Here is a 23,618-nt window from a genome sequence, read left to right as displayed (position 1 = left end):
CTTCAACTAGAGTGATCATTAATACCTTTATGTAGCTATTTAAGTTCATGCAACACAGCTGATGACTCGGCAAGGACGGGTTCCAGCTCGGAATTGCATGCTGGTGAAGAAAGCATGGCGCTAATTGAACACTCCCAGCGTTCGTTGTATGAAGGGGTTGGAGAGTACGAGAAAACGCGAGAGTCAAGCCGCCTCGACACAACACGTGGTACTTCAATATGTTTTTTGTTGGTGGCGGTTGGAGGTTGGAGGTTGGAGGAGATGTGGGTTACATTTGGTGGCTGCAGTGAGATGGCCTGGACTGCGATCCGACTTGATACGTACCTCAGTAGATCTGATTGATTTCCAGTGAATGACATACCTTCTCGTATCTTGTATTCGGCCTATCAAGTCGTAAGCTAGGACGTTGACATTTCCCCTAGATTAGGACAGATTTCAGGCGGAAATATGTTGCCATGACGACAAGCAGGTTGATGTATGAAAACTAAGACGGGAATCCACGAAACGAAATATCACTGGAAGGCTTGTCGGTTTGGATGGACAACGTCCCCGCTTCCAGAGCCTGAGGAATTAGCGTTGCCCTTGAACTTGCTCCGATGTATCCGCTATCAAGACAACGCTGAGGACGTTGGAAGACCCCCAGGAACCTGAAAAGGACAGCATGAGAGAGGGGTCGGTCATTTATGGTTCCTGCCCCACAGTGGACAAAATATTAACTGTCAAAGAAACATTTGATTGATGATGACTAAAGAAGGTAGCTACATCTTCAAAGTATTTCCTACACGTTTGAGTGAGTGAGTGAGTGAGTGAGTGAAAGAAACATTTGATTGATGATGACTAAAAAAGGTAGCTACATCTTCAAAGTATTTCCTACACGTTTGAGTGAGTGAGTGAGTGAAAGAAACATTTGATTGATGATAACTAAAGAAGGTAGCTACATCTTCAAAGTATTTCCTACACGTTTGAGTGAGTGAGTGAGTGAGTGAGTGAATGAGACGCTCAGCATTGACGCGTCATTTGGCAGTGCTCCTGAAATATCCCAGCAAATAGCAAATCGCCTTTTCTCACAAGCAATGTAGGAAGATCGACTAGAAAGGCACTTGTTCATTGGGAAAGATAAATTCAACTTTAAACAGACATGAACTGAATAAGGTACATTCTGATTTAACGAATTTTGAAAATGCATGTGGAATTTCGGACGGGTTACACGAGACTATGAAAACTTCAATGAGCTCTGTGATTTCATCTCTGTTAGGCACGTAACGAAACAAAGCTCGAATGTTCTCGAAGAGTACTGTTTATAGAATACTTCTCCTTGATGGCAGATATCTTAAAAAACACACTCAAAATACAGTTCAGCGTCAACATTTCTCAATAATGACGAAATCATGTAACCTTTGCGTGGAACCAATCGAGCCTCAATATATATGACATAAGGGGCAAGTGGGGCAGTTGGGTAGTCTAGTGGATAAAGCGTTCGCTCGTCAAGCCGAAGGCCCGGGTTCGACTCTCCACATGGGTACAATGTGTGAAGCCCATTTCTGGTGTCCCCTCTGTGATATTGCTGGAATATTGCTGAAGGCGGCGTAAAACTAAACTGAGTGCAGTCAAACCATGATAAAACAATCTTGTCAAAATGAAATACAGTCTACATCAATCGACGTGATCAACAGCATGCGCATCGATCTACGCAATTAGGATACGATGACATGTATCGACCAAGTCAGCGACCCTGACCACCCGATCCCGTTAGTCGCATCTTACGGCAAGCTTGGGTTGCTGAAGACCAATTCTAAGTTAGCGAGCCTGACAACCAGACCCTATTATTCTTACAACAAGCATGTGTTGCTGAAGACGGATCCGGGTCTTCATGGTTCTTGTTTACAAACACAATCGTACAGCTGTAATACTGCTGAAACAAATACATAATGATGGTGTAGTCAGAATTGTACAATCCACTCTGCTTTTAGCAGAGATTCCTTGTGGATGTGGAAATGGTTCTGTCTGTTGTATTTGTGAGCCTATGAATAAATTTGGATGCACTTTTAAAAGTTTGTCCTTTCTATTATCGAAACTATATGAAGACAGATGTAGAAATAGCCGCCAGAATGACTACAGTCGGTTGCCAAAGAAATTATCCAAATATAATAAGTACTGGTATCGCCAGTGCACATAAACCTCCATTTCCGAGGAGATGAACGTCTCGTCTTGTCGTTTGTCAGTGCACTCAACTTTGTTTGCGACTTAATCAATGCTACCCTATATGGTTGTGAAGAGTGTTTACAAGCCCACCTTGATCTGATTAATATCCTGAAGTTGCGCCATATCTTCTTGCTACACAAACCTGTATCCATCGATCTCCACAGGAACTCTTTGTATTTTTGAATTGCCAGGTTTTTGCTCGACCATATATATTTACTCACAGTGAATCTATACACATAGCATATTTGGCCATGTACCACTGTAGATCGTGGACTGTAACTAACCCCAGGAATCTCTGCCTGAACAGGTTATATATATACTGACGGAAATAAATAAGGGATCACATGAAAGCACAAGAAATCCTTTATTTGTTCCCAGGTTTCTTCACAAGCTATACGATACGACGCTTGTGAAGAAACCTGGAAAAAAATAAAGGAACACTTGTGCTTTCATGTGATCCCTTATTTTTTCCCCTCAGTATATGAACGGGAATGGGTTCGTGTGATCAGCAATATTAAAGCTTTTTGACGGCGGAACACTTGTGCTTTCATGTGATCCCTTATTTTTTCCCCTCAGTATATGAACGGGAACGGGTTCGTGCGATCAGCAATATTAAAGCTTTTTGACGGCGGACTGGCTGCTGAACAACTCTATACGCAGGCAAGGTGGTGCTGAAGCTGGAGAGAGTTCAGGCTGACCAGTCTGGACCAGACAAATCAGTGGAGGATCATATGAACAACGCCATAGACGGTGTTAGTTATGTCGTAGAGAAGACGGTCATTGTAACCTCGTGGCGGGAGTGAATGTTCCCGTTGCGCTAGTCGTCGCCAGCCACTGTTGAGTCTAATTATAGTCTATAGTTTTTGTACTTGAGATATGGTTCATCGCCCCACGACAAGATGAAAGGGATGTTGAGGTTCCTTGATCACTTTCCGTAACCGCTGTTATGAGGCGTTTATATTGCCTCGCTTGCCACTTTAGGAACTCCGACAGTCAATATGCGGTGCTTGGCGCTGGCGAGAGACTGGACATTGACGTGGCGTTAATAAGCGTTGATCAGCGGTGAGGGGTAGCATCCTTCTGTCTGGAACCGAAGGAACAATGTGTAAATACGTACTCATTCTCGCCTAACATGTAGAATACTTGGTCAGTGACGTTTTGAAAATAATGTCTATATACCCTGCTAAACAGCAAAGTCATGGAATGAATGAATGAATGATAATTGATTTGTATAGCGCCTTGTTTCCAGATTGGACATGACTGCTCAACGGCGCTTGTTGAAGTGAGCGAAAACAAAATGTCTTCATATATGTTAGAAAAGAGTCTTTTGTTTCACAATTTCTGATTTCCAGTGGTAGGGCATTCCACAGTTTTGGAGCTGCAAAAAAAAGACCCACTTCGCCCATCTTTGTTTTAGTTTTAGGAACATGAAGTAGTTTATCATCGGCTGATCTTAAAGCTCTTGTGGGCTGGTAGTGATGTAACATGTCCTTAATATAGGTTGGGGAGTTTTCATCATTTAGTGCTGAATATGTGATAGAAAGAGTCTTGAAAGTGATGCGGTGCTCTACGGTTAGCCAGTGGAGTGATTTCAGGACAGGGGTGATATGGTCAGTTCTCTTGGTACCAGTCAGCATCCTCGCAGCACTGTTCTGCACTTGTTGCAGTAGTTTGATGTAAGTGGCAGTAGTCCCATTGGAAACAGGCATGTTTTTTTCTTTTGATGTCAATAAGGAAGTTTCTCACAAAAAAGACTTACATTCCCATTGGAAACAGACATGTTTTTTTCTTCTGATGTCAATAAGGAAGTTTCTCACAAAAAAAGACTTACATTCCCATTGGAAACAGACATGTTTTTTTCTTCTGATGTCAATAAGGAAGTTTCTCATAAAAAAAGACTTACATTCCCATTGGAAACAGGCATGTTTTTTTCTTCTGATGTCAATAAGGAAGTTTCTCACAAAAAAAAGACTTACATTCCCATTGGAAACAGGCATGTGTTTTTATTCTGATGTCACTAAGGAAGTTTCTCACAAAAAAAGACTTACATGTACGTTTTTCACAGAGCCAAAAGATAAACAGTTTGTGGCAAGGCAGCAAGACTCAAACGCTTTGAATCTACAGAAGTGCAATTGTAGCATTTTGGCCTTTGATTTCACCTTATTAATTTCATTTCATTATAATGTGATGGCATCGATAACTGGCACTTTTAGGCACTTTGCTTCATTTATTTCGACATAACTATCTTTGCTGACGTCATTCAAAGCCTCCCACCTTCTTTTTACAAACATATCAAAGATTCCTACTTTGGCCACTTCCAAGTGTGTACCTATTTCATTGACTCGTCGGATTCACACGTGGCCACTATCTAATGTATCTATCTACGTGGCGTAGTGATTTGACCTTGAAACTTCTTCAAAACGAATGCCGATTTCCGAAAGTAATCTTGATTTTTATAGCCTGACAGTGCATTCTCTTTGCTGCACAATTTCAACTGGAAGGTGATATCTGTTGCGTTATGGTGATGCCTTTTTAATCCTTGTAAGAAATCTCATCAAAATCAACATTATCAGGAAAAGTCGATTTTATACTTGTGCAATGGTGTAAAATCATGTTATCAACACTTTTGTTACATATTTTGACGATTGTTTGAACACAATAGGTAACTGATAGATTTTCAAAATACAAAAGGCCCATGCGTTTCTTTTTTTGGATAGTATATCGTATTTACATTTCAAAGCATCCTATTCTTTCACTTCCAAGTGTGTACTTATTTCAGTAAGTGTGTACATTTTTCATCATGTGTTCTGTATCTAATATCACAATTACATAGTTTAATTATTATTTGAATTATTCTCAAAGGATTTAGTCTTACACATTCAAATACACTGCAAGGGCGGCTACAGATTTTTGAGAAAGGGGGTGTTCACACTCTAGAGAAAGGGGGTTGCACACTTCATTCTCACAGTTTTCACGAGAGTTTTAATGGTTCCCCCCTCTCTGGATCCGCCTAGGCACTGTTTCTCAGTCACTTCAGGAAAAGGTACCCCTGCACCACTGGCAGATGCTGTGAAAGTACCGTTCTGAACGTCGGGGTATTCATTACACTGGACGTTCAAACGTCCTTCATATCTTCAACTCTCAGATAGCTTCTTCGTGCTGTCTAGGAACTGTTGATTTTAGAGGAAAGAACACTGTTATCTCCTCCATCCCGCTATTCGAACATGAGGAAGAATGTTTTGATCATCTATCGATTCCTTGGCAGTTTCTATAAGGGACTTTGTGCATGTCTGATGCAGTGGTCGGTGAGGTCATTTTGTCACTGTGGTGAAAGCTAAGTTTACTTTTTCAATGCAAGAAACATTGAATACAAGGGCAATATTTTTGATAGATGTCTGGCACATGGTGGTTAATGATCGACACTTGCTCGCGTAAGTTCAGTGAGTGAGTGAGTCAGTTTGGTTTTACGCTGTTTTTAGCAATAAATTAGCAATATCACAGCGAGGGACACCAGAAATGGGCTTCACACATTGTACCCATGTGGGGAATTCGTGTAGTTCAGGAACCGTTTAATACTTTTGTAGCTTAATACAGTATCATGTACGTGACTTTCAGCACTGACAGTATGCCAATAGAATATGAACTAGTACCATGCTTAGTGCCACCCTGTATCTGTCACACTGATTGAATTATAAAATAATTAAAATAAGCCTATGCGTTTCCTTTTTGCAGAGTGTGTTAAACTCCTATGACTAGAACACAGCTAATAACAAAGATAACACAAGTGGTGGTGTGTGGTCCTGTGCGTAGAGCTCAGGTCACGAATCAGTTGAAGTTAAGCAACGTCGAGCGCTGAGAGTCCTTGAATGGGTGGCCGTGTTCGGCAGCTTGACTCCCTGTGAGTTTCTAGGACTTCAGTCATGCCCCACAACGAAGCACATGTGATACATGTGGTCTCACCTTAGGCAAGTGAGTTCGTTCAAAATTGCCTCTGTTCGCCGAGCAGAAAATGGGTACCCGGTGGGATACGTCATGTGACTATTAACCTTCTAGAGCCTCACAGGCAGCCTGCGTTATCCGGGGCAATAATAATCAGATTCTGATTACAGCGTCCAGTGAGTCAGATGGATACTAGGATACTATTACTATTATTATGAGGTTTTCATCATTAGGTTCTTGTTTCTGAAGTATTAATTTGTGCCTTTTTAAAAGATCTTTGTATTTAACTCTTATTTCTAGCCCATTGCCGCCCGGACATAACTACCTGGCTTTTATCAGCATGTCCCTGTTTTTAGTTAGGTCCACGTGTATAATTTATATCCAACCGTAGCCATTGGCACACGTGGTTCTCATCATTACGTCTTTGTTAAACTCAGTTTATAAAGTGAAAGATATGTTTCAGGAAGTATTAGAGAAAACCTGTGAAAAAGTACATGTCTTGAAAAGTATGGTTCTACATAAAAACAATTCCAACACACAAACTCCTCCCCCCAAGTCCCCCATTACATATTATGTTTTTTACGACATGTGAAGATCCAAGTTTGAATTGATCTTCAGTAACCCATGCTTGTCGTGAGGGGTACTAACAGGATCGGGTGGTCAGGCTTGCTGACTTGGTTGACATAAGACATCGTATCGCAGTTGCGTAGATCGATGTTCACTGGATTGTCTGGTCCAGACTCGATTATTTACAGACCGCCGCCATATAACTGGAATATTGCTGCGTAAAACTAAACTCACTCACTACTGTTTTTACAATCAACAAACATATTGGAAACAGGAATAACACTTACATGTAATGCAGTGGCATATAATATGAATAGATTATGGGCTTTTTCAGTTCAATTTGATTAGCGTTCTCGATCACGTCAGCGTCAAAATGCGAGTCGGATCCTTCAACGTGGCATCGTGCATACTGTCATGTTTATTAAGAGACACGCACGAAGTGTTTAGATTTGGTAAATCTTCATATGCCCCAACCTCGTACTGTCACTAAATGTAACTTCGAAACGAAAAAAGTTGTAAATATCAGTGTGTCAAATTCTTTTTATATTCTTCTCATCAGAGATGTTACAATATTTCGAAAGAACAAACGTGTTAAATTAAGATGAAAATCCACTGAAATTGTATTTCTTTCAAACTGAATTGTCGGTTCAAAACATGAGTTAAGCCCATTAACACTACGGCATGAGATTTTTATTCTAGAATTTTAAAGATAACGTTTTGAAAATTGAAGATAATTATTCCAGAAACTTCAAAATTTCAAGACGTTATCTTCATAAATCAAGTCCGTAAATCAAGATGATAAATCTTCAAAGCTCAAGTTTTGAAGCTGGAAATAAACTGTCCCCAAATGTCAGTTTTTGAAGACAGTACAAGCTACAAAGATTAAAGTATCTAATATGCAAATGTAAACATCATTTTTCTAGGTGACAAAAATATTTTGATATGGCATTAATACACTTTCACAGGATAGCTGTAATGACATTTACTATCTGGCTGAAAACTTAAAGACTGTTCTTTTGTGGCAGTTAAAACCATTATGACAAGTTATGGCGATCATCAATAAAACTGCTTAGCTATTTCAGAACTTGCTTGACAGCGGATGACACGTTAGAACAGGTTCGATATGTGAAATGGACTCCGTTTAAAAAATTCTGACGCTAATTGAACACCCCCAGCCTTCATTGTATGAAGAGGCTGAAGAAAAGAAGAAAACGTGGGAGTCAAGCCGCCTCCACACAACAAGTGGTTCTTAAATTTTGTTTTTTTTACTGGACTGAGATCGTTAGTAGGATTGGAGGAGATGTGAACTGCATCTGTGGCGGCAGTGGGATGACCTGGTCAGCGAGTTGAGCCGATACGCATCTCAGTAGATCTGATTGATCTCCAGCATATCATACCTTGTATTAGCCTCCCTATGTGGCATCAGCTATACTACTATACACTGTACAACCCTAAATGTGCCTCTATCCCCAACAGGGCCCCAGTGCTATTTATAGTGCAAGGTAGTGTAAGGGGGATAACTCTAATTGCCCTTGTTCTAGTCAGTTGAGAGCACATGGTCACTGGCTTGCCATGCTTGTTATTATATGTAACCCACAGGCAAACTGTAACGCAAACAGGGTTGCGCAACAAAGAGAAAATGACCAGTTTTCGTATATGCGACGCTCGCATATACGAAGACTGGTCATTTTCTCTTTGTTGCGCAACCCTAGCGTCGCATATACGAAGACTGGTCATTTTCTCTTTGTTGCGCAACCCTGTTTGCGCTACAGTTTGCCTGTGTGTAACCCCATCTTGAGCTGGAATAAACCCACAAAATTAAGTGATAGTTGTCTTTCATATCACCACACCCTAAAGTCGTGGCCTAAGACGTTGACATTTCCCCTCAATCGGGACGGAATTCGGACGGTAATATGTTGCCACGACGACACGCAGGTTGGTTTCACGAGACGAAATATCCCTGGAAGCCTTATCGGTGTGCCGGACAACGTGTCCACTTCCAGTGCCCAATGAGTTAGAGGTGCCCTTGGTCTTGCTCCGATGCATCATGACAGTATTGAAGAAGTTGGAAGACCTTCAGGTACCTGTGAGAGGACAGTATGACAGAGGGGTCGAACAGTAATGGTTCCTGCTGCACAATGGACATAATATAACTGTCAAAGACAGATTTGATTGATAATATGTGACCAAGGAACAACGCCAATGACTGGAATCTTCAATGATTTTGCGTCTAACTGTAAGACTATGTGAGCGAATAGTTACGTGTTCAGGCCGCATGGCTTCCGCAATATCGCCGCAGATTGCAGACCGCCTTTTCACACAAACAATGAAGAAAGATCACATAGAACATGGGCGGATCCAGGAAATTTGAGAGGGGTGTGTGTGTGTGTGTGTTAAAACCCTCTGAACCCCCCTTGGCTCCGCCAACGCCCAAAAGAATTTTTCAATGTGGTCTTAAGTCATTTTCAAGGGGTCCCCCCTCCTGGATCCGCCACTGTAGAAAATGACTTGTTTGTTGGGTAAGATAAATTTTATGTTATGTAGAAAAATGTAGAAAAGAGTGAGTATGGTTTTACGCCGCTCGTAACAATATTCCAGCAATAGGGATTGATATAGAAAAGAACAGAATAAGGTAACTGAACATGGCACATAAACAATGGAGTAAAGCTAATATCAAAACTGTTTGTTCTATGGGAAAGATGAGTAAGTATTATATAAATATACAGTGAAAGATGCATATTCTGATTTGACCTGGCCGAATGTTGAAGATGTGAAGTTTTGGAAGTTTACACAAAACAATAAAAGGTTCATTTGACACGTCCTATTCTGAAAGTAACGATTAGTTTGAAGTCCAATGGTCTCTTGCCTGGGACCCGTTTAACACGAAACGAAACAAAGTTTCATAAAAAAATTATTCTTTATCGCTGGTATGCTGTTCTGGCAAACACTGAAACATCAACTAGGAACCATAATAAAAGCAAACTTACAATATGTATATTAGAAACTTAATTGATTCGATACGTTGCGAATTTGTCCAGATAATTGACAAGTGTATCATACGCCCCTGGTAATATTGCAATACGCTGCATTTTATTGCAAATTTACTGTATCTAATGAATGTATCTGCTACCGACCTTTAAGAGAAAGTTCCTGTAACAGAACATAGTCCCTCGTACATTTTAATGATGTCGATGATAAATATGCCCCTTAAAGAATAATTCTCCTTGATGACAGAAAGGAAAAAAAGACAAAAAGGAACACAACCTCAAAATATGGTCTAGCATCAACTCTTCTAATCAATGAAGAGATCAACTAACCTTTCGGTGTAGCCAGCCGAACATCAATAGAAAGGCATTAAGCCCCAGATTATAAGTATATCAACAGAATTTATGTTTTTCTTTATAAAAACTAAAACAACCCCCACAATACACGTAAACTGTAGCGGCAGTAATGCAGTCTCCATTATTCTTCAGTCGTTTATGGTGAACCAACGAATCTAATGAGAAGGTTATATTTAACAGTTAAGGAGAATGTTTGCATACAAACTGAAAGACTTTGTCAGACTCGATAAAATCAGTTTGTCTCTATTTGTCATCATTAACTGTGGTGGTACGTGATGCGTTTGAATGTAGTAATTGAAGTTGTTATTTCAGAGCCTGTCAATATATTTGTTGCAGCTGGAAAAAATCTTGTCATTTTCTATGATGGAACGTATATCGAGAAGGATGTAGAAATAGCCACCTCGATGACTACACTCGGTTGTCAAAGTAAATAACGAAGTATATAATCTGCGCCAGTGCACATACACTGCAGTTTCGTACAGGAGATATCCGCTTTGTGTGAGAGAAGAATTATCTAATACATATTGATTAAAGAAATGAACCCCGACTGTGAGGAGGTGAGATAAGTGAGGTTCATTCTATCCCAGCTGTGTCTATATTAAGTTCTATTGAAATGCATTAATTGTTAGGATCAACACATATTGGTTTAATCAATGCTACCCTATATGAGTATGAGGAGTGTTTATAAGCCCACCTTGATCTGATTAATGTCCCGAAGTAGGACCATATCTGCTTGCTACACAAATCGGTATCGATCTACCGCCACAGGAACTCTTTGTATCACTGACTCGCCAGGTATTGGAAAAACTACGTATATTGACGTATAGAAGATCTATATACATATCCCATTAAGTCGTGTACATCTGAACTCTAATTCATCTAAGCCTATTGTGCCCGTGAAGATCCGGGGTAGAATAGGTCTTCAGCAACCCATGCTTGCCGTACAAGGCGACTATGCTTGTCGTAAGAGGCGACTAACGGGATTGGGTAGTCAGGCTCGCTGACTTGGTTGACACATGTCATCGGTTCCCAATTGCGCAGATCGATGCTCATGCTGTTGATCACTGGATTGTGTGGTCCAGACTCGATTATTTACAGACCGCCGCCATATAGCTGGAATATTGCTGAGTGCGGCGTAAAACTAAACTCACTCACTTTTGTGCCTGGGTAGGCTCTAAGACATGTTTTGGGATGAAAAAGTGAATGTAGCAATCAGTTATGTTGAAACTACATGACGACAAGCTTGGTGGCTGTGCTTGAACAGGTAGTGGCCAATCGGAGCGAGTCCAGATAATCAAGTCACGGCCCGGCAAATACGTGGTTGATATCATGAGAAGGATATCATAACAATGCCAACACGGGTGTATCAGCCCGCCCTGGGTTAGACAATCCAGATTGAAAAAATAAAGAGCATCGATCAACTCAATCGGGATACGAGGACATGCATCAACCACATTAGCGAACCTGACCACCCGATCCCTTTAGTGGCCTCGTTCATCCAGTTTCCTCCGTAAAGGTTTGTTATACTTTTGGGATAAATATTCTTGAGAATATAGTTAGGGTACCCACGCTGGGGTCGAACCCAGTCTACTGCCACATACGTAAACACTTCACAACACACTCTTGGAGGATTTGCCTTTGTTAAACATTAAATATATATATATTAAAACTGAAATATTCCAGTAACATGGCGGAGGCAACAATGGAACTGAACTTTAAAATACTTTGGTTTTGAAGACAAGCTGATGTGCATGATGCTTTTGAAGAATGATTATAAAATATTCCCCTTTCTGAGCGATGCATAAAAGTACATTTGAGTGATATCCAAACGCCTCGACACACACACACACGCACACGCACGCACACGCACACACGCACACGCACACACGTTGAAAAATCGTCATTGTCACCTCCAGCCTTGTCACAAGCTACTGGTGAGTCTAAATAGGTTTAGTACTGGAGATATCATATATGGTTCATCGCTCCACGGCAAGATGAAAGGCATGTTGAGGTAGCTTGATCGCTTGCCGTAACAGCTGTTATGAGACGTTTCTGTTGCTTCGCTTGCCACTTCAGCAACTCCGGCAGTCAGTATGTGGTGCCTGACGCTGGCGAGAGGCTGGACATTGACGTGGCGTTAAGAGTGTTGATCAGTGGTGAGCTATTGCATCCTTCTCACTAGCACAGGTCTACATGCTGGGAGTGACTGTTTGGCCGTTTTCAGTAGAAACCAGATCATGCACTTAATGTCTTCGTCATGCTTAAAGGGTTAGTTTACACGAAAATGTAAAAACCTTTTCGTCTTGCACTTTCTCAATTTACCTGGTTGTTTCAGAGCAAAAACAGTACAAACACCACAATTAAGTAATTTATATTTTGCCCATTTGATAAAAATTCTATTTACAGAAAAACCACACCATACCTAATGTGGCTTGTAATATGACGTCACTGGCGCCGCTGGCTCATCTTTTTAAGATTATGCTTTGGAAGAGGTTCGTACCAAGAACAGATGCATTTATCTTCGATATATTTCGATAAATTGGTCAATTGACTTGAAAGCCATGTTCAGTAGCAGCCACATATAAAAGGGGATGTACTTTCTTCTTTTTGCTTGAACATATAATTCTGAACTTCAAATAATACCTATCTCGCCTTGTATGTAAAATACTTGAAATTATTGGTCAGTGACGTTTTATGTATCCTGCCATACAACGTCAAGGAAAAAGACATTTGTTTCATCCTAATAATTAAGTTTTTTACAACGAAAAGACGTAGTTTAAAGTACAAATAACTGAAGTTTGGTTTTACGCCGCTTTAAGCAACATTCCGATGAAATAACAAGGACATTCGATGTAAGTTTTGACAGAGCCTGCGATAAACAGGTTGTGGTAATGCAGCATAGCTCAGTATGACAAAATACAAACGCTCCGCATCTCTGTAATTGATTTTTTTGCAATTTGGCCTTTGGTTTTAGCTCATAATTATGGCATCGATTATGTGTACTTTGGGAGTATTTCTTTTCTAGCTGTATCTATAGCTTCTTTGCCTTGTTCCTTGCGAGGTGGATATCCTTGCTGATGCCATTTAGAGCGTTTCTGCTTCGTTTCTAAAACATATCAAAGCATCACATATTTTTCACGTTCAAGAGTGTGCTCATCTCAAGACAATATTCACACATGACCTGTACTTGATGTCACGTTTGTTTAGATGTTATTTTGTTATTCTCAAAGCTCCAACACTAGGACTTTTTCTAACAGATTCAAAGACAGTTTAAGGATTCTCAGGCACTTCAGGAAAATGTGTCTCTGCACCACTGGCTGATGCTGTTTAAGTATTACTGTTCTGAACCTCGGGGTATTAAAGACACAGGCCTTCTAAAAGTCTTTTATTGAGAACTCTCTCAGTTTCCATTGACAGCTGCTGTGTGCTATTTTGGAAAAGTTGATGTTCGAGGATAGAACGCTGTTATCTCTTCCTTCCCATCATCCGAACATGACGAAGGATGTTTTGATCTGCTATCGATTCCTTGGCAGTTTCTAAGTTGGACTTAGTGCATGTCTGATGTGGTGGTCGGTCAGTTTATTTTGATTATGTTTTATATGTCGATTTTGTTTATTCATGAAATATTCAATATTATGTCAATACTTTAGTCACATGTTCGTTATCTCGTGTAATACTTTAAACCTTTGTTGTATTATGCAGCATCCTTTATAGGATTGAAGGCAAATACATTTGGAAATTGAAAGCATAATGCATGTGCAGGTTGTGACAATGACGATCAGTGACAATACTATAAAATGCCAAACGTTTCCTTGTCCGTTTGTTGACTCACTCTAAGAGAAATTGTGGAAATATTTCCTAACTAAATGCAACCAATTTCTGCATCTTGGGCATGGAAAAGGAGAGCACTTTATTTTCATAGGATCAGTATACCCGCATCCATTGACCCTGAGGTCGTCTGAGAAGTCAGACAGACAGACATATTTATTCAGTAATGTGGGCCTAACGGGCCATATACAATTGAAAGATACAATATTTCACAATGCAACGTGATAGTTTCATGTATAATGCTTAAACAGATGTTTCAAAAACAGAGCGACTGATGCAATTACATTAGAAACTTTGGAGTGCAATACTTTTATCATGCTTTATTCACATTGAGGCATGGCATTCAGCTGTGGCAAGTACTTTTGCCGAATTTTATTATATTTTGTACATTGCATAAAAACATGGTATTCATCTTCAATCGCTCCAAAATTACAATTTATACAGATGCAACTAGTTATATCATTGTCTTTATTTCTCCTGCAAGTAACAATTCTAAAATTATGTAGGGATATTCGAAATTTACAAAGTGTTCTTAGAAGAGACTTATCATTCAGTTGTAAAATATAACATTCAGGCTCCAAAACTGCTTTCAGCTTACAGTAGGGCGTTAAATAGTGCGAATCACAAATAGAGTCATGCCAAGTTTGTTTTTGTCAACATTTCTAAATTAACACATCTTGCATCACCAACATTTTGTGAACAACAACATTTTTGGTAGCAACACATTTTCAAGATCATATCACCAAAATTTTGAACAACAACATTATTTCTGGAAAGCATACATGTATGGCATGATTTCTCTATGAAATGTCTTTGCATATCACCCATAAGGATGTTATAATATGGACATGGATGCAACTTATTATTTCTGGAAAACTCCAGCAACATACCAGTATGGCTTGATGTCTCTCTGGGGATCGAAATGTCTTTGACGAGCAACGCTTTACCCATTAGGCTCTTATAATATCAGGAAACCTATTGGAAATATTGCAATGACACTTACGGGACTCGGTGGCATACAAGGTGCACAGAGTGCTGGCTCTTCTTTCATGTATAATATCAGTTCCCCATGACGTCAGCGAAAAGAGCATGTTAGATTATTTACCTTGATATCTTGTATACCTTTTATAAACCTTTTGGTAAGAAACATGCACAAAGTTTGTAAAATGGATTTATTTGGTAAAAGTTAATATCGAAGAATATGACACGGAACCTCTATACTAAAAAGACAAAACAACAATACTACCATCCATAATGTTGTTTCGGTCAAAATTCCTGTTACATTCTTGTCATCTCATCTCATCTCATCTCAGATACCCTTGATATATTTATACAGGAGAAAGGTTTTGCAATTAGAGGGAAATCCTCTGAAGCTCTATTTCTTTCAAACTGAATATCTTTTCAGGCAACAGTGTCGTCTCAGAACATAAAGTTACGGCAGCTCATTAGCACAGGGACATAAGTATATTTTCTTGACAATTCAAGATACGTGTTTGAATGTTCATGATGATATATTTTTAAATTCCAGAAACTAAATAAAAATCCAAATTGCTCTCTGGAACAATCATGTTAATATCATGAAAAACCAAGCTTTTCAAGCTTTGAAGTTAAACATTACCTTATACTTTCTTATACGTTACAAACTTAAGATAAACATATGTTTTCAGCTGACACTTTGGCCAGATCAGAACTTTAATTATTTAATGAAAATATTTAGGGCTCTGGTCGTAATGGGTGCCTTTGCTGTTTCCAAATACGACAAAAATAGTGACAACAACAATTGTGACATCAATAAATCGAATCTCCCCAAAGTGGCTGTTCCTTTTTGCGAATGATCTAACAGAGTTTAATGAATGTGACAGGAATCTTACTCTTCACCATCTAAATGCTGTTCTCAAGAGGGAGATTATTGAAAGTGATCTTGACAGAAAGACTGTACTGGTTGTGGCTATCATCAATACAATTGTGTAGCTATTCCAGAACAGGCTGAACAGCTGGTGATAATGGCAAAGACGGGTTCCAGCTGAGAATTGGGCTGGGTTTAAAAACATTGACGCTAATTGAGCACTCGATGCGTTCATTGTATGAAGGAGTTTGAGAGTACGAGAAAAGGCGAGAGTCAAGCCGCCTCGACACAACATGTGGTACTTTAGATTTTTGGGATTGAGATCGTTAGTAGGATTGGAGGAGATGTAAATTGCATTTTAGTGGTGGCAGTGGGATGGCCTTGACAGTTAGTCCAGCCGGTTTGTATCTTGGTAGATCTGACTGATTTCCAGTGAGCGGCCTACAGTCTCTTGCCATGTATTAAGCCTGCTCAAGTCGTTGGCTAGGACATTGACATTTTCCATAGATAATGGCGAAATATTTTACACGAATATCGAGAGGGATGTAGAAATAGCCACCTCGATGACTACACTCGGTTGTCAAAGTAAATAACGAAGTTTATAATCTGCGCCAGTGCACATACCCTACAGTTTCCTTACATGAGATATTAAGGTATCGGTTTTCAGAGGACTCCGCTTTGTGTGAGAGAAGAATTATCTAATACATATTGATTAAAGAAATGAACCCCGACTGTGAGGAGGTGAGATAAGTGAGGTTCATTCTTTCCCAGCTGTGTCTATATTAAGTTCTGTTGAAGTGCATTAATTGTTAGGATCAACAAATATTGGTTTAATCAATGCTACCCTATATGAGTATGAGGAGTGTTTATAAGCCCACCTTGATCTGATTAATGTCCCGAAGTTGGACCATATCTGCTTGCTACACAAATCTGTATCGATCTACCGCCACAGGAAGTCTTTGTTTCACTGCATGGCCAGGTATTGGCTGAACTACGTATATTTACGTAGACTAAATATATATATACTATTCACACTTTGCTAAGGGTCAAATCATGGATTCAATAGAAAACTGTTACGTGGGGTCAAATTTGGTTTAAATACCTAAGCTTATTGTAAGCATGGATCCTAGGTTTCAGTTTGTCATTGCATCTTGTGGATCCCATACCTCATATTGACATGTGTTGTATATTTGTCAATGACTCGTTCCATGATTTGCAAAATATTTTATTGGTGCCATGAAAACCATTTTTATGGTTACTCATGTATCAAGTGTATAAGGTTAGATTAAAGTGTCTGTTACCATATTATTATTTATCCAGTTTTAAATGGATACAATTTAAATTATAAATCTACGTTTAAGTAAACTTGTGAAATTTTGTGATCCTTAGCAAAGTGTGAGTGGTATATACGTATAGCATCAGGTCATGCACAACTACAAGCTGTGAACTGTAACTCGCCTGTAAATGAACTGGTTGTAAGATGTGGGGATGAGAAAGTGAATGCAGCAATCAGTTATACGGGGCGGTTGATACTATGATCATAACCACACAACACCTTGCTGTGTTTGAACAGGTAGTGTCCAATCAGTCAGTGGCCAGACAAATCACTGGCTGGTGTTACAAGCAATGCCGACACAAAGTATCAGCCCGCCTGGGCCAAACAATCCAGTGATTGATATCATGGGCATCGATTACCTCAAGTTGGACATGATGACAAGCATCAATGAATGTGATCAGCCTGACCATCCGTTCCCTTTAGTGTCTTCTTTGAAGCGGCGTTGCTTGAGACCAAATCTAAGCCAGATATTCCCTTTCGGCTACATGCCCTCCAAGAACGACCAGACACATCTGCTGCGATATACGTTAACAGTTATGTTTTAGAAAGACCGTCCTTGTAATCTCCTGCCCTGTTGCGGGAGTGAATATTCCCATCGCGGTAGTCGTCGCAAGCTGCTGGTGTGTCTAAATGGTTTTAGTACTGGAGGTATGGTTCACCACCCCACATCTAGATGAAAGGGATGTTGAGGTTCCTTGATCGCTTTCCGTAACAGCTGTTATGAGGCGTTTCTGTTGCTTCGCTTGTCACTTCAGCAACTCCGGCAGTCAGTATGTGGTGCCTGACGCTGCCAAGAGGCTGGACATTGACGTGGCGTTAGGAGAGTTGATCAGTGGTGAGCTATTGCATCCTTCTCACTATAGTCTGTTTGCAGTGAAAACGTACCGATGAATTTCACTAAACAAAAATGTAAATCACATAAAGTGAAATTATGATTGCAAATCCTCATGATTTTACCTTGCCAATTGAACTTTTAAATCTCAGAATTTTATTCAACTTAGGATAATAGTTGTTTAACAAACGATCATAGTTTCAAATCGCTATTATTGGTGTGTATTACAAGGGGGTACGCGCAGTAGTTGGAATAGTGAAACAAATGCACGTGCGGTCCGTGATGAGCGTTAACGTAGACTACCGTAGAAACCAACCCTTCTTGTTCTCGGGTTTCATTTTATGAATATGCTTTGGAAGAGGTTTGTACCAAGAACAGATGCATTTAACTTATATTTCAATAATTTGGTCAATTGACTTGAAAGCCATGTTCAGCAGCAACCACACATAAAAGGGGATGTACTTTCTTCTTTTTGCTTGAACCAAAATTCTGAACTTTAAATAATACTTATCTCGCCTTGTATGTAAAATACTTGAAATTATTGGTCAAAGACGTTTTGACAATAATGTCCATGTATCCTGCTATACAATGGCGTCAAGGAAACAGACATTTCTTTCTGAAAGACGTAGTTTAAAGTACAAATAACAAGGACATACGATGTAAGTGTTTTACAGAGTCTGCGATAAACAGGTTGTGGTAATGCAGCATGGCTCAGTATGACAAAATACAAACGCTCCGCTTCTCCGGAATTGAAATTTTCGCAATTTGGCCTTTGATTTTACCTCATAATTATGACATCGATAATGTGTGTACTTTGGAGGTATGTATTTTCCAGTTGTATCTATAACTTCTTTGTTTCTTTCGAGGTGGATATCCTTGCTGATGTCATTTAGAGCCTTTCTGCTTCTTTTCTAAAACACAGCAAAGCATCCTATATTTTTCACGTCCAAGAGTGTGCTTATTTCAAGATAATATTCACACATGGCCTGTATCTGATGTCACGTTTGTTTAGATGTTATTTTATTATTCTGAAAGCTCCAACACTAGGACTTTTTCAGTTTCAAAGACCGTATAAGGTTTCTGAGTCACTTCCCTGCCCACTGACCGATGCTTTGTAAGTATTATTGTTCTGATCGTCAAGGTCTTCAAAACATTTTATTGAAAACTCTCTGTTTCCACTGACAGATGCTGTGTGCTATTTGGAAACGTTTATCTCTTCCTTCCCACCATTCTAACACGAGGAAGGATGTTTTGATCTGCTATCGATTTCTTGGTAGTTTCTAAAAGGGACTTAGTGCATGTCTGATGTGGTGGTCGGTCAGGTTATTTTGCTTCGGTTTTGAAAGCAGCTTTTGTTTTTTCATGAAACATTCAAAAGAAATTCCATTTTTCTTTAATGGACGATGTTAGTTAACTGGTGTAATGCATGACGTCATAAACTTAATGTAGCTTTATGCAACATCCTTTATAAGGTTTCACGAAGACACCATGGGGAGGAACTTGAAGACACAATGCAAGTGCAAGTTGTGACGAGGATGTTCAGTGACTATAAAATGTCAAACGTTTGGCAGTATTTCTGTTGGGTTACTGAATGAGGGAAGATGTGCTAACTAAATGCCAACAATCGCAGCATAGCCATACAAGAGATGGGGCGTGAGAACACAAAATTGTGGAAAAATTCCCTAACTGAATGCAACCAATTTCTGCATCTTGGTCATGGAAAAGGAGAGCACTTTATTTGGTTCATGGGCTCAGTATACCCGCATCCACTGACCCTGAGGTATCATCGTCTGAGAAGTGGTAACCTAAGAGTAACAACTCCTGCACAAGATTGCTACACCTGCCCCCTCTATCTACATCGACATACAATGCTATGTGACTGCAGGACTTGTGCCTTGTATGAAAAGGGTATTGTACCAAACATGTAGGTGAGAGGTGGGAATTAGACCAAGAAAACGGTATTAGTCTATTTCTAGACGTTTGCATCAACGACGTCGATCTAGCTCTGAGAAACAAGAAACTTTTCAAAATAATACATGCAGCTGCTACGAGAATGCAGGACATGCAAGGGTTTTGTTTGAGGAGGGTACTGGACCACATATCTGGTGGGAATTAGGCCAGAAGATCGGCATTTGTCCGTATCTAGATGTTCACATCGATAGGATGGAACATCACTGTACAAGAATGGACTCAAACTGGACTGAAAACGTTGACAAAAATATTTTGTTTCAGGAAAAAAATAAAGATGGATGGGTTTCCATGAGGAACAATCAAATTCCTGTCTTGAAACGTCAAGCTTTAAGTTAGGAATAACCTTATACTAGCTTGATAGTTAAAATAATTTAATTGAAATGTCAAGAAACTCTGTTCAAAACTGAATTCCACAAACTCACTTCCTTTTATGACATATTTGCTAGATGCAACTTTTTGCCACAATAAAATATTAAGTGCTTTGGAACAAATAGTGAAAATAATAATTTTGACATGAATAAATCACATTCCACCGAAACGTCTGTTTCTTGTTTCAAATGATACAACAGAGCTTAATGAATGTAACGGGAATCTAACTCTTTACCATCTAAATGCTGCTCCCAAGAGGGAGATTATTAACGTTGATGTTGACAGAAAGATTAAGTAGCGAGAAAACTGGATAGCTTTAGTGACGTTTCCTCTCTGGCTGTCCACCTATAGGCCGTACTAGTGTGACAGCTAAAATCATTATGTCAAGTTATGGCGATCATCAATGTAATTGCGTAGCTATTTCAGAACAGGCTGATATGGTGAGGACGGTTTCCAGGTCAGTACTCTGCACTCAGTTTAAAAAACTCGCAGCGTTCATTGTACGAAAGGGTAGGAGTGTACGAGACGTCGCGAGAGTCAAGCCGCCTCGACACAACACATGGTTCTTTAATTTGTCTGGATTGAGATCGTTAGTGGGATTGGAGGGGATGTAAATTGCATTTTTAGTGGTGGCAGTGGGATGGTCTTGACAGTTAGTCCAATTGATTTGTATCTTGGTAGATCTGACTGATTTCCAGTGATTGGCCATCATGGCATACCATCTTTTAACTTGTACCAGGTATTCTCAAGTCGTTGGCTAGGACGTTGACATTTCCCCCAGATAAGGACTGAATTCAGACTGGAAGCCTTATCCGTGTGGCTAGACGTTTCCGTGTCAGAGTCTGATGAGTTAGCGTTGCCCTTGTCTGGCTTTGATATATCGTTATCATGACAACATTGAGGAAGTTGGAAGACCTTCTGACAGCATGACAGTGGCTTGTAGCATTGACGGTTCCTGGTGCAGAATGGACATGATATTAACTGTCAAAGACAATTTGTTTGATGATTTATGATCAGAGAGGCAGCATCTATTGCTACGGTGGGGTAGCCCATTGGTTGAAGCGTTCGATCGTCACGCTGAAGACCTGGGTTCGATTCCCCACCTGGGTACAATGTGTGAAGCCCATTTCTGGTGTCCCCGCCGTTCGAATAGAAGTGAATAGCAATACCCCCGCAATCTCACGGCAAGTGGCAAATTTCCTGTTCTCGCAAGCAATGTAGAAGCATCACTCCCAAACGTATTTGTTCCATAAAAAAGTTAAATTAAATTGTAAATAAACTCAACTAAATAAAGTAAATAGGAACTATGCTTGTCAGATATAGTGTGAATAAAATATCACCTCAGAATTACTTGTTCTTTGGGAAAGAGGCAGGAAATCATATGAAAAAAGTAAATGACAAATTGAATTTTGGTGTAAGCAAGGCAGTAACGATGACCCTCAAAAGGATTTGTTTGACAGAAAAGCTTTTGTAAATGTTAAATAGTTTTTGACTTGGATAGATTTGATATAAGCATATGCAGTTTGGACGGGTTGCACTAGAAAATTAAAAACACCCTTCGTAAACTCTTGTTTTTTTCTGGAAGCAATGATGACGTCAAAAAGATGTATCACCTTGGTAGGGACCTGACGAAACAAAGATGGTGGTGTTTATGTACCAAGTGTTTCAGGCGATAGTTAGCTTGCAGTACAGGTAGAAACAGAAACCTCAGTCGAAAATACGACATGACAAAATTAGAAGAAAAAAAACACCCCACAAGACACAAAGAAATATATTATAAATATTAACTGACTCGATACCTTGGTAATTTGATGAGATACATGAGGTGTATGATACCACAAGAAGCCTTGCCCTACACTTTACTTTATGTACTTCGTCGTGTATCTGTTACCGAAAACCTTGGAAATCACAGCAACGTGGTATACCTGAACGTAAACGTTTGCAGCTTTCTATGTTTACTGATGAATGACGCGTTCAAAGAACAACCCTCCCTGATTGGAAGATTTATAAAAAACAGTACACACTTTATTGACCATCATAAAATAGTGTGACACCAGTTCCTATCAATTAATTCTTAAGAAACGTCTCGACACATCCATGATAACCTTCATTGTATTTATAATAAACTGCTTTTGTACACTCTTCAAACTGAAATCCGTAGGCAATGTTTGAACCATTTTGATTAAATTGTGGAGATTTAATTTGATTCGACTGAAGCATTGTGATAGATACACGTTCTATATCTAAAGACATATCTTTAAATGTAGTATCTTTGTATTTTGAATTATCGCTAAATTTTCGTACAATCGCCAGCGGCTGAAGGGGTGGTGTAAATCCAGCTAGGGTCCATGCAGGTAGCAAAGGTACTGTTAGTCCCCATGGTCCCTAGTATGGTGACCTACCTTCAGTTGCTGGTGATCTCTAGCCCGTTTTATACATTGTATTGTTCATTGAATTTGTTTAATTTTACAGTTACATGCTAGTTTTAATTCTCTATCTGTGATAATCTAGTTATTTTACTGTCCTTCGTCGACAGTTTGTTTTATCCCCCCCAACGCGTTTTGCGGGGGTATTAAGATGGACTCCGTCCGTGCATGCGTCCGTGCACTTTTGTTTTTTCCGGAGCAGAACTTTAAAACCGGGCAATGTTTCTTCACCAAACTTGGCACATACATCTGGTGGTGTACTGGTGCCTTTTGGTAGTTTTGGATTTCTGAATCAAATATTTTTGGCGTTTCCAAGGCAACAAGTTTGACTTAGACTGAAATTGGTGGTAGTGCTCTTTTCCGGAGCCGAACTCTAAAACCGTTCACTATTTCTTCACCAAACTTGGCACATAGATTGGTCTGGTGGTGTACTGGTGCCTTTTGGTAGTTAGATATTTCTGAATAAAATATCTTTTCATTTCCATGCCAACAAGTTTGACTTAGACTGAAACTGGTGGTAGTGTTCCTTTCTGGAGCAGAACTTAAAAAAACTTTCAATACTCTCCTTCCACTTTTCTATATACACACCAAAACATTTGACATAATCATGGCTCGTAGACATATTCATGAAGAGTATTTTGCCATTGCGGGGGATATTGATGACTTTGTCTTCTTGTAATTAACTTGCATTTATTATGAATTTGTAATTTGTTAAAGTCACGATGTGACTAATTTATTGCTATAAATCTTAACTCACTCACTCTAAAGACATAACAGCAATACTGATTGCACTGTCACAAGACACGCACGTCAATGGAGGAGGCGTTCAAGCCAGTGCCTGGTGTGACCACTGTGGGCTGTTATCAGTGCTCTACTCATCCTTAGCACAGACTGAATAACTCATACAGGGTATCAACAACAAAAATACAATTTTTTATTTTGGAATCCAGCAATATCTGCA

This window comes from Haliotis rubra, unplaced genomic scaffold, assembly GCF_003918875.1.
Source record: "Haliotis rubra isolate DU_JTF1 unplaced genomic scaffold, ASM391887v1 Scf55, whole genome shotgun sequence".
In the NCBI taxonomy this organism is placed as follows: domain Eukaryota; kingdom Metazoa; phylum Mollusca; class Gastropoda; order Lepetellida; family Haliotidae; genus Haliotis; species Haliotis rubra.
Note: the sequence above shows the minus strand (reverse complement) of the source record.